Raw genomic sequence first — 12,168 nt, 5'->3', positions numbered from 1 at the left:
ATTCGGCTGATACAGCAGTAGCCGAATCTCAGAATCAGATTCGGCCAAATCGAATCAGCACAGTGATTCGAATCACCAAATCAAATCACTGTCCCACGAATTGGCCCAATCCGAATCCAAAGCAAATACTAGCCGCTTTGCACAGTCCTAATGTTCAGCCATTTTGACTGTATCATTGAATCGATGGCAGAAAAGCAGCAGTGCATTCAGCCACTCACTAAACCCTGATTTAGAAGGGTTATGTGTATACATGTCAAACCCAGGATATTTTCATTCCAGGATAAATACAAGTGCAGCTTGTGTAAGGATATATGCAGCAACTGTTCCAGCCTCAGTTAGGACGCTTAACTGTTGGTTTGGTGACCTATTTTAGTTCACATATGAATAGGATATCCATTTCCTTTTAGCCTCTTCCCATTACAACTGTGAGTTAATCTCAGTCAGGCTGAGGTTGAATAGAGGTCTGAAATTTCCTGAGCTGATTTTAGTTTTCTTGACCTTCAGAGGTCTCTGGTGGGCTATTGCAACTAATTCTTGTAACTGCAAAGGGATAGGAACAAATGAACAAAGACATTTTCTGAGCAGTGATTCAGTTTGTTGGAATCTCCTCTCTTCTCTCGTCCAGTATGGACGATGGCACACGGATGGGTGGGCAGGGATGGAGCGCCACTGCCTCCCAGGGGCAGGGGTGGGACAGGGAAGCTCACTGGTCTGGGGTGAGGGCAGCAGCGCCCCTCTGTGGGGTGGGGAAGCTCACTGGGTTAGTGTGTGGCGGTGGCGGCTAATGCATGCAAGCTTCCCCACCCTGCAGAAGGGCACCGCTGACCTTGCCCTGCCTCGGCCCTGCTCCTGGGAGGCAGCAGCGCTCCATCCCTGCTCACCCATGCATACCCCCTAGGACCAGTCCAAGTACCCCCGGGGGTACACCTACCCTCAGTTGACAACCCCTGTCCTACGAGATAATCTAATGAAGTTGTTTGTTTGAATTTTTTTACAAGTGCATCCTGGAATCTTCTCTGTGTTCAAATATATATTTTTTCTGTTAATAAACTTGACTTCATTATCATAATGAATAGTCATTCTCCCATGATAGACTTCTCTTCCTTTGTCTCAGACAGAAGAATTAGACAAGTTCAGAATGTCTCAGAGAGTCATGTGCTTCTGCCCATGACATTTTGATTTCCTGGAACAGTCTTGCAAAATTATAAAATGTACTGAGTGAAAAACAGAATTTCTGTCCTATAAAACAGTTTTCTTCCTACATAGGAAGAGTCCTTTGAAATTTATTTTACAGAACAGAAGTTGAAAAAAAAATCAGTTTGAAAATGTCAGAACATCTTGGCATCCCCTCAAACTGATGTGGTCTGGTTATTGAACATCAATTCAATATTACATTGCATTTTTCCATAATAGACATAATGAGAGCTGTAGTTCAGCAGACTGATAAGATCATTTTCTTTTATGAGCCAGGTCTCCTGACTGCACAACATGTCCCAAGAGGCACCCAGTCATGTGATTGCTATAACATACCACACATCTTAATCAGAGAAAAATGTACTTTGCATTATGGGAACTATGGTCCCTGAGGAGTCTGACATATATGCTAGAATGGAGCCCCCAGGCTACAGCTCCTAGAAGGTGATACATTGCTAGAGAAATGCAATTTAATATTTTGAGGTTCTGAGTTGAAATAAAGCATCCTGGGTCAGTTCAACAAAATGAAATATACAGTTTTGGGCGAACCTGATCTGTAAAATTCTGACTAGCTCTTACAACAAGCAGAAAGCATCTCCTGAGCAAAAGCATTGGATTTTAAATTAGTTGCAACCAATGAAAAAAATTCCTTACATGCCTTGAAACTGATTTCTCTCCAAGCACATCTCTTACTTTTCAAGATCTGGGTCCTACTAAAGTCATTGTCAAAACTCCCATTAGCTTCAATAGGACCAAGATTTTACTGGTGGTCTCTTTGTGGCTGTTGACAAACAATGCAACAGTGATAGAAATACATTATTTTAACTTTTTCTATTTAATTATAGAATTATTTCTTCCACATTTTAGTGGCAGAACCTGTGGAGGTGGAGTTACCTGGGAAATGTTGCTATATATTCTCAGTTCTTTAAAGAAATTTGAGACTTTTATGCAAGTTCAGGCCTAAAATACAAATTATTTTTATTCTGGTCTGGACAGGCATAGGAAGTTGTCTAATTGGAAAGTTGCTAATTATTTTGCAGGCATGAAATTATCATTTGGTTGTAAATTATTTATTATTTGATTTGCATGGAACTAGTAATGCCAGGGCACAATCAATGTTCCGTCTAAGGTTTAGCAATCTGTGAGCAATCCTGGCTGGGAGTGTGCGGGTATCTCAGTGTGCCTGCCCCTCTCCCCTCCTGCAGCAGCCTGTGGCTGGGTTGGAGCAGGTGACGAATGGCTGAACATGAAGCCAGCAGTTGGGGGGAGCATTAGCTCCCCCTTGGTATGGCACTGGGTGCCCCCCTCAGGCCGGTGCCTAGGAGCCATGGCCCCCTACCTCCCCCCCACCTCCCCATCAGTATGCCACTGTGTGCGTGGCATTAAAAAGTTATTGCATGGCATGATTTTTTATTGTGCACAGTCGCACACGTTCGCAGCTTAGAGGAAATGCCAGGCACAATCCAAATAGAGTATGCAACCATTTTAGGCCATAACAGGTCTTTTTCATTTCCCCTTCTTAATCTATCTATTGCCAAAATGTTCTCATTGTAGAGGGTAAATGTGAATAAATCAATCACTGTATGGGAGAACTCTGCAAGTGGGAAATTTTTGACAGCCATCACTGTTCTTGTAGGGTGACAATATGAGTGAGATTGTATACATAGCTGATCTTTCTAAGTCCTTCCTTTTTCTTCAGTTCCAGGCAACACAGTCTAAAGTGAGAACAGTTCACCTGATTATAAATAATGCTTAATCATAAGTTGACTTGGCAGGGGAAGCAAACCAGAATTTTTAACCACGGATATGCTAATTTTGTTTGTGGTTAACTATGGATATGGTAAAACTCCTATGATCAAAAGATCTAGTAAGGATTTCAAACATCTACAATCATTTCCATGAGTAAGGGAGCAGAGAGAGAAAACCACGAGCTAGTTCTTTTCCCCTAAACACCTCCTAATGTCTTACAGCTCCAGCCCATACCTCCAGAAATTCTTCTGAGCATGGGGGCTGGACCTGATGATCTGCAAGGTCCCTTCCAGCCCCCAACATCTATGAAACTATGAAACTCCCTACACTGTGTTACCTGGACAAGTTTCATGTTTCCCTTTCTCTACTGTGGAATCTTGGTCCATCAGAAACATGACAGGTATTAGGACATGTATGTTCTCCAGAGACTGGAGCATAGGAATCTAAGTTAGGGAAGTGTGTTCCCTTTGTGAATCTGCTGCAGACATCCAGTGTATCCTTGGGATGCTCTCTTTAAACCTTCCTGTGGCCCATTTCCTTACCTATGACATGGGGATAATACTTGGCCCAGGTGAAGTGAGTATGAATTCCTTTATGAATGCCTTTAAGTGCTTGGAAAACCTAATGTTGCATGTGTGACATGACAAATATTGTCTTACAATGTTCCTGGTGTTGTGTACTAAAGACTGGACTAGGACCACTGTGGAAACGTATTGTCTTGGATTATTTTGGTGCTTTTACTCTAGGTTCCTAGTTGGAACCCAGAAGCAGGGAAGCTTGAAGACAATATAGTTAATCTAGTACTTAGAAAAATGGCAATATTTATCTCTACTTGAGGCCTTGAAGCAAAATAGAATAATATAATAGAAATAAATAATAGTAATAAAGATAAGCTAGCATCTTTTATTAAGGCTAAGTACAGACAGTCAAAAAACCTGAGGCTGAATCTGTTCAGTCTTCACAAGTTAATCTAAGCTGTGTAGACTGAACCAATAAGCAAGTGAACAGACATTCACTTTTAATTCCAGAAATGCAGCCACATGCCAGCTAGTTAGGTTTGCCATCTTATTTGATAGAAACAAATAGGCCCATTCCAGTAGGTACTGGCACTTCTTAATGACATATGCTCCAATTCAAGAAAAGTATTTTACTTAGCATTTGACTTTGAGTTTTGGTGCTTTCCCAAATGAGGGTCCTGCTTTGACCATTATCTCCGTTGCTGTTGAATGTATTGCCTTTTGCTGGTATCATTTCATTTTGGTGCCATAGCCTAATTACTTACTGTGATTTCAGGTAGATCTCAGAATTTCTGCATAAACAAATCACAAATGTCACAGAGCAGGAAATAAGCCCAACTTGTGAAGCTACAGTCCAGATTTTGAACTATATCCCCAAAGCTTTCTGTGGTATTGAGATCTGGGGTTTGGTTTGGCTCATGATAGCTATGAATACGCTTAGGTTCGGAAAAGTATACAGCTGCTGCATTTCAAGTCCAGAATTGGTAATGGATGTAGTTTTCTGTTCTGAAGTTCTGTTCTATATATCTTTCTAATTAAAGAGATAGGAGTCCACTATAAAAAAGCCGTCCTAGAGCAAGCTCCTTGTCAGTGTGTGATCCAACCCATAGGATCAAAGAAGAGGCTTTTAGGTCAGCCAGATACTGAAGCATACATAACCTTCCACCTTCACTGACATTACTATCAGGATGTCTCTAAATTTGGCAAGCTGAGTTATTTTACACAAGGCCAGGGCAGGGTGGCAAACTCATTAAAAAATGCATAAGTTTTCACAGACCACAGCCTTCTTTGTCAGATGCTATGAATGAACTTGCAGAGAGCAAGGCTAATAAGTAAAAAAAGAATAAAGTAATTTAAATACAAAGGATAGGGAAAGGGAAGGACGGGACTGGAGGAGGGGACACTGCTGAGAGAGGCGAAGGTGGATTGAAGCTTCTGGCAGGCCAGTAGGGGGTGCTTCTGCGTTGAGCCACCTGCCTCACTGCACCCCATGAAAAAACAAGCTTTGAATGTCTCCCCAGGGGCACCAACTTCTGGCCACACCCTTTCCTGGAGCACACCTGCAAGCCTGGAATAACTGCTATCACCACCCAGGGTCTGGTCTTTGTCCAGGCTCTGTGCCCCCTGGGGTACACAGGCCTTGTAGACCTTGAGGCTGCTTGACCCACTGTGAAATCTTGGGGTGCTTCCTTTAACCTGAAGCACAGAAAGTAGCCTTCCTTAGGCAGCTAAGCAAAGGGAGCATAAAGGCATGCCCAATCCCTCTCAAGCATGTACCACAAAGCTTGCTATAGTGGATAGCTTTATTGGGTAGAGAGGGTAGGCATGGGGAGGGGTACAAGTCAGAGAAGTAGCAACAGAATAATCCACAAACAGAACAGACCTGATTGCCATTTGATCCACTTCTAGATTACTGTAAACTACATTTTTAGTTAAGTTTCTAGTAATTTACTCACTTCCACATCCTGAGAGAGAGCGAGAGCGCTGTAGAGGTCCAAGTTTCTCTATAAATGTCCCTATATGTCTCCCCCTACTTCCTCATGGAGGGGCTGTTTTATACCACTGTTGTGACCTCATCACTAAGTTCCCACCAGAAGCAAACCCATTGGCTGCTGACTGGTGCTTCCAAATGACATCTCCTTTCCAGGTGAGAGGACTAGTCACATGACCTGCAGCGGTGGTAACTCTTAAACAAAGAAAGAGAGAGCTCTGCCCTCCCATGGAATTTACAACCCTGTTACCTAGGAGACCAGGTGACTCCAGCAGCCAGAGTTTGTAACCAGAGGGGAAGGGTTTGGGTAGTTGTATTACAGCAGAGACAAACGGGGGTGGGGAGGGGGGGGGTGATTTCTCCACAAAGCTTACATACAGTCAGAGAGAAGATATCTCAGCATACCTGTAGATTGATTGTAGTCCACTTCATTCTGATGAGCATGGGTAGAGAGAGGTAGGTAGCCGTGTTAGTTTGAAGTTAGAAGGCAGAGCAGAGTGGCAATATATAGACAAACTCATTCATAAATGCATATTTCCTAGGCAGTAGAGTTCTTATGAAGCCTTATAGTCTGCTAACACTCGTCTTATTCTTCACTTTTTTTCCCCTCTTCTTCAGCCCTAATGCTAGCTCTGCATTACAGACAGCTGAGCCCCTGTAGATGAATTGATCCTTTTTCAGCTATGATAATTTCATAGATTTCATAGACATTAGGGCTGGAAGGGACCTTGCAAGATCATCGGGTCCAGCCCCTTGCCCACGGGGCAGGAAGTTAGCTAGGGTCAAAGGATCCCAGCAAGATAAGCATCCAACATTTCTGAAAAATGTCCAGAGTAGGTGCTTGCACCACCTCTGGGGGGAGTCTGTTCTAGGCCTTGGGGGCTCAGACAGTTGTGCCTTTGAACTGCAATAGTTAATTTTTACGTCAGAGAAAATCTTTAAAATTCTCTAAATGCATTTTTGAACTGAAGTAACAGTCTGCAGGAATAGTCATTTGTCTGCATAACGAGAACAACCCTGGTTAGGATGTTTTACGTGAAACAAATGCTTCTAATGGATGGATAAATTCCAAATTGTTACAGTAGATCAATAATGAAGCCATAGTTAATGATGCATCAAAGAAATGTCTCTAACAGTGGAATAGGAATATTTACTAAATGCTTTGTTGTAAGGAAAAACTGAAATATACTACTCAGAAAAAGAGCCTTTTTCAATTTTCTGTGTTCTTGGTATTTGTATAAGAGTAATGTATTTTAAAATAATTTTCGAAGGAGCTTGGGTTCCTACTGTCTTACTATTTTTGAAAATCTTTGTGAACAATATACACAGAAATTGTATACTAATCTTCTAGTGTAGATTACAGTGGATCTACACCATATTCAAATAGCACTTTGAAGTTTCCCATTTACAGGTGGTTGAAAGGTTTGTTTGTTTGTTTATTCTTTTGTCTAAGACATAACAGAGATCTCCTTATTAAAAGAAGTTGTATTCTTCTGCACGTGATGACCACAACTAACAACTGCATAGTAGTTTATTGTTCATTAAGACCTTGTTTTAAATTGCTCTTAAATTTACCACATTTATGTTTCTACTGAAATTTTCCATGTCAGGCCTCTAGTTCAGGCTAATTTGCAGTTAAAACTTGGGGAAAGAAAGTTTGTTTTGCCCACTGTTTAAGAAGAAAAACAACTCTTACAAATACTTTGTGGAGAAGCTTTAGTTCCTCAGTGCTTTGGAGTAAGTGTTGAATTTAGCACGGAACTGTCTCATACAATCCCTATGACACTCAGTTAAATTTGGCTGCATTATGAACCTGTGAAAAAATCTATTTGTATATGGTCATTAGAGTGTCTGGTATTTGCAGCAAATTTCTAAGACTTCATCTGAACTAAGTATGCTTCAGCTTAAAGATGGAACAACTGTACAGGGCTTTCCATACCCTTGTTGCACTTATTGCCAAGAGTAACTGTGATGCAAGGAATCAAACTAAGAATCAAGAGAGATTTCTTGGGTTTTCAGACCAGTGATTCTCAATCAGGGTGTTGCAGGATACTTTTAATGGTGCCAAGAGCTGATGCTCAATATTCACACTGTTAGATATGCATACTCTTACACATGATTCACAAGATAAACCCACAGATTTCAAATAGGAATTCATAGTGTCAGAAACATCCAGACTTGTTGTGATCTCTCTGAATTCTTTGCAACAAAAGAATTGATCTGTTATTTCTCTGTAGTAAAAAAAACAAATGAAAGCTAAGAGCTGGCGTTTTCCAAGGGGGAGGGGCCTCGAGTCCAACACAGGCTCTAAAAAGCGGGTTGAGAACCGCTGCCGTAAAGGCATGCTGACAACATGTCTCCAGGTAATCTAAGGAAGAAAGCTTCCAGACAGGCCTACTCCCACTTGTGTGTGCCAGAACCAGAAATACACTGGGAAGACCACTGAAGGGGCATGCTTATATTCTCAAGCCATGGTGTCAGACTGGACAGCTGCCCAGGTTGTCATTATAATTGTCAGCACATATGTTCTTGAGGAAAGCCAGAAGGTCAGCCTTAACTAGCAATGTAGACATTACCCATGGTGTTCAAGCACTTGCGGCTGAACAGCATGAGACAGAAGGAGGAACCATGCAGAGAAGTGGGGAATCATGGGTAGAGATGGGGGCGGGGAACAGGACAAATGGGACTGAATAGTTAAAGGGAGAGAGAAATAGGAGCTTAATGTCTGTGTATAGGGAGAGACTAGGAGGGAGGGTGTGGTATGCTGAATAGGCAGAGAGATAGAGCTGAAGTAGGAGAGTGGAGAAGAACAGGAGTGGCAAGTTGTGGCATTGGATCGGATCAGAGCAATAAAGGATGAGGAAGCAAGGAGGACAAGCTATAGAAGTGTAGTGGTGGAGTGGTATAGAACAGAGTTGCCCATGCCCAACTTCTAAGCAGCTGGGGACTGCATGTTGTGTGGACCATGCCAGCACAAACCATGGGCTCCCCCCAGGCTGCATGCTGCATGGTTGTCATCCTGGCTTCACCGTTAGTTCCCCAGCTGCAGGCTGCCCTGCTGCACAATTGGCAGCCCTGGAGTGGGGGCAGGAAATGGAAGCTGGAGGAGGGAGGGCTCACAAAGGCCTGGCTGCTGCTGTGACCAGAGTGCTGGGAGGAGTGGCTGCTGGATGAGATTCCAGAGGCTTTCAAGTAACAGCTGAATAACCCTGGTGTAGAGCACTGGCCCTAGTATTTTCTTATTGCATCATAATTTCTTTTGACTGCTACTGCATACCAAGCTATTGCTACTGACTTGATGGGGTCTGTTTTTTTTTTTGTTGGGTTTTTTTTTTGGCCTGACTGATTACAGTTATTTTAGGACCCAGCTGTGTATACAAATAGCATGCCTCTGTTCTGTGTGCATTACCCCGTGTTTGTTAACAGTGATTTTCTTCACTATGAAATTCTGTTTAGTTGATCCTTGAGGCCATATCAAAGGGGCTTTTTGAACTTTAAAAAACAGTTTACTGAGAATTGCACAACAATTTTTTTTGATAATTCCAAAGGGAATTAAAAAGCAAAGAAAAAATAAGTAGATTACAGGCAACAGTGAAAGGTCATAACCCAACCATGATGTTATTGGAATCCTTTGGTGACTTTTTATCACTCTATCCTGTTCCTCTTAAATTATTCCGTTGCAGGAGCTTCTAGTACTGCATGAAAATACTTTGTATGGAAGCAAGTGAGAACAGAAGAGACCAGAAAGTTATGGAGTCATTCTGGATGTGGAAGGTGAACTAACACAGTGAGAATTAGCACGTACTCAGACAAGACTATCAGAGGTGCAAGAGAAATTGAGGGTGAGAAAAATGCTGAGCACCCCCTTAAAATCAAACAAGCAGATAGATTCCTGAATAGGGTTTTAAATGTTAAACTTCAGGAAATCATATTTTAGAAATGACAACTTTTCGTTGTTTAGCTTTCAGACATAAAAAAACCCCAAGGGAAAAAAACCCAACTATGTTTGTACGGCTGGAATTCACTAAAGGTTTTGGTCATAGCATAAACCACAAGTAGGATGTTAAGTCACCACAGCCTCCAAATAGGATTTGCTACTTCATCTTAATCCTACTATTGTTTCTTCTATTTACAATAAGTTAGGGTGTATAAAGAAACATACTGTAATCCCCCCCCTTCCACAAATGCTTGAAATTATGTCCAGAGAGAGAAGTAAACACCCAATTTAATAAATACAAGTGTTATAGTATTGCACTAACCACAGCTTCATGGAAACGAGATTCCCACTTTGATTGAGGGGTTTGGGGGTTTTTTGTTTTGTTTGTTACAAACAGTCTCTGGGAACTCCAGCTGTTTCATGATCAACTCTCCAGGAAGATTGAACCCGTGTTGATAGATCCAGAAAACCTAGAACTGTCAGGCTCCCATATCTTTTGCAGAATATAAGGATTATATAGGACTTTTTATATAGGACTATATATAAGGACTTTTTTCCTAGTGGTTTCACTATTTGATTTGGCTTTTCTCCCCGTGCTTCCTTTTCTGTTGCCCAATATGGATTTGTTTTTATTTATTTTATGTATTTAGCTTGTTAATGAATTTCTGTTAGGACACCATACATCAATATACTTACAGGAAGGCATTCATTCACATTGGGAGGCCCTTTGTGACAGGCAAAGAAACTAATGTGCAACTAAACTCTTTCCTATCTCCTCACAAAGCAGGAAGATTGTGGAGGAGGTGCTCAGAGAGACTCCCAAGGGTGAACATTGAGTGAGTGCTAGGTTTGGATTCCAATACTGGATCATCATGCTTGCGGGTTCCTGAATCTAAACAGAGTTCAGGCACCGCCTTTGGCTTGGGCTCTCTAGCTTTGCTCTCAAAGTCTGGGGTATGCCTCTGAGAGCTGGGACTTTGCAGCTGAACTTTTAGGCCCTGTGGTAAATGCAAGCTCCTCTTGCCTTCCCAAAGCTCCAACATTGTGGTCACTCTAGTTTACTTTACTCTTCCAGAGAATAAGATAATTGGATCAAACATTCATAAAACTATGTGTATGGTTTCTGGTACAATCTCTCTTCAGACACCAAAGGAAAGAGCTAGATGTAGGTATGTGAATTCCTACCTTGGTTTCCTTGCCATTCTTGAGTATTGTGGGGGATCTGGGTCAGCTTCCTTTTGGGGTTTCAGCTCATTTCACGGGAGAACAGGGAAGTCAGGAATGCTTATGGAGTGGCTTGAGAGGAAGAAGGAGAGAGAAACATATGAGGAAGTATCAGACATTTGAACTCCAGAACTGAATACAGAGGATCTCTCTCACTTACCATGATTACTGAATACCACATGGTGCCAGGACCAAAAGGGTATTAAGAGAAAAATAATCAGAGTGGAAGAAAGGATTAGCTAAAAGTTCTATCAAAACTGAATTTTTTTGCAATAGGCAAGACAACTAAAAGATATTTAAATGTCAATTTGCTATGCATCTGCAACCAGTATAATTTTTCAGCTAACTTAAACAAAGAAGAGGTAAAACTATTTCCAATATGTTAGCAAGCTGCTCTCCACATGAAAGATGAACCATACTAGAGATGTTTTGAGCAAAGATAAGAAAGGAAAGTGGAATGGTAAACAAGTTGACTGATCTGAAGCTGAGGATATAAAGCTACAAGTTCAGGGAAACTAATGGATCCTATAATGAGACAAAATTGTGACTGGAATCTGGAACAAAATAGGCTACTGAAAAAGCTGGAACATTTTAACAAAGCACTTGGACTTAGCTGTGCAATGGAACCTTATGGCACTGAAGTTTATTGAAGATGGACCTGTCTCTGGCATAGTAGATGCAAAGTCTGCTCCCCACAGTGCTGCTTCTGCTGCTGCTGAGGTCTTCAGGCTCCTGCTTCCTCCTCTGGCTTCTGCTTCCTTCACTTGTCCCTGAGGGCACAGCAGAATGGGCAGGGAGATCATGTGGTGGTGGGGGTGGGGGTAGAGTATGCACTTTTCATTTGCCGGGGGAAGTCTACACAGTCCACATGGAGGAGTGGGGAGGGCATGCTAAGTATGGCCTGCAGATGCTCAGTAGTTGGATAGCCTTGTTACAGAGTATTGGAGGCTCAAGAGAAGGGTGGAAGCAGTGTTCATACTCTGAGCAAAGGCACTTCCATAGAAACAGGAATTGTTTTAACTGTTTAATCCTGTATCTTGTTTCTGACCAGGACAAGCACAGAATGTTTCAGAAAGAGATGGAAATAACTCTGCAGTTGGCAGATGTGGGATAACTTGGTCTCCATACATATCTCAGTCTTGTCCCAAATGATTAAAGGATGATTAAGTCCTAGGACTGGAGCCTTTATATGCCTTCCAAAATGTCTTGGTTTTGACTGTCATTGGATGGTATTTATTTTTACCCCTATACAGTGTCTGCTGTTTCCTTTAATTCTTGCTGAACTCTCGGCCTCGGAGGCATACTGTGGTAATGAGTTCCATAGTTTTTTTGTTATTTATTGTGGTGGAATATACATGTTTTCAGTTCTGAGTTGGTTGCTTCTTCATTTAATTGGATGTCCTCTTGCTTTTGTTTTTTGAAACAGAGAGAATAGAAGCTTATTCCAGTAAGCACCCGTTGCAGGCAGGAAAAAAAGCAAGCTATACCAAGTCAGAAGTCATACTCCTCTGCTCTCCACCCCCTTCCCCCCATTCCATCTTTTGTATTCCTCGCCA

General features: G+C 41.9%; 1 long non-coding RNA gene across 2 annotated transcripts in view; it reads right to left on the bottom strand.

Moving 5' to 3' along the window:
• Positions 1-5,546, bottom strand: part of LOC132250801 (uncharacterized) — a 36,821-nt gene extending 31,275 nt beyond the window's left edge. For both annotated transcript variants that reach the window (XR_009462416.1, XR_009462418.1), the window contains exon 1: positions 5,417-5,546. This is a non-coding gene — a long non-coding RNA (uncharacterized LOC132250801). The remainder of the gene's footprint in view (positions 1-5,416) is intronic.
• Between the last annotated feature and the right edge of the window lie 6,622 nt (positions 5,547-12,168).

The sequence above is a fragment of the Alligator mississippiensis genome, chromosome 5 (assembly GCF_030867095.1).
Source record: "Alligator mississippiensis isolate rAllMis1 chromosome 5, rAllMis1, whole genome shotgun sequence".
Classification (NCBI taxonomy): Eukaryota; Metazoa; Chordata; order Crocodylia; family Alligatoridae; genus Alligator; species Alligator mississippiensis.
The sequence above is the reverse complement of the archived record's forward strand: the minus strand, read 5'-3'. Positions and strand labels throughout refer to the sequence as shown.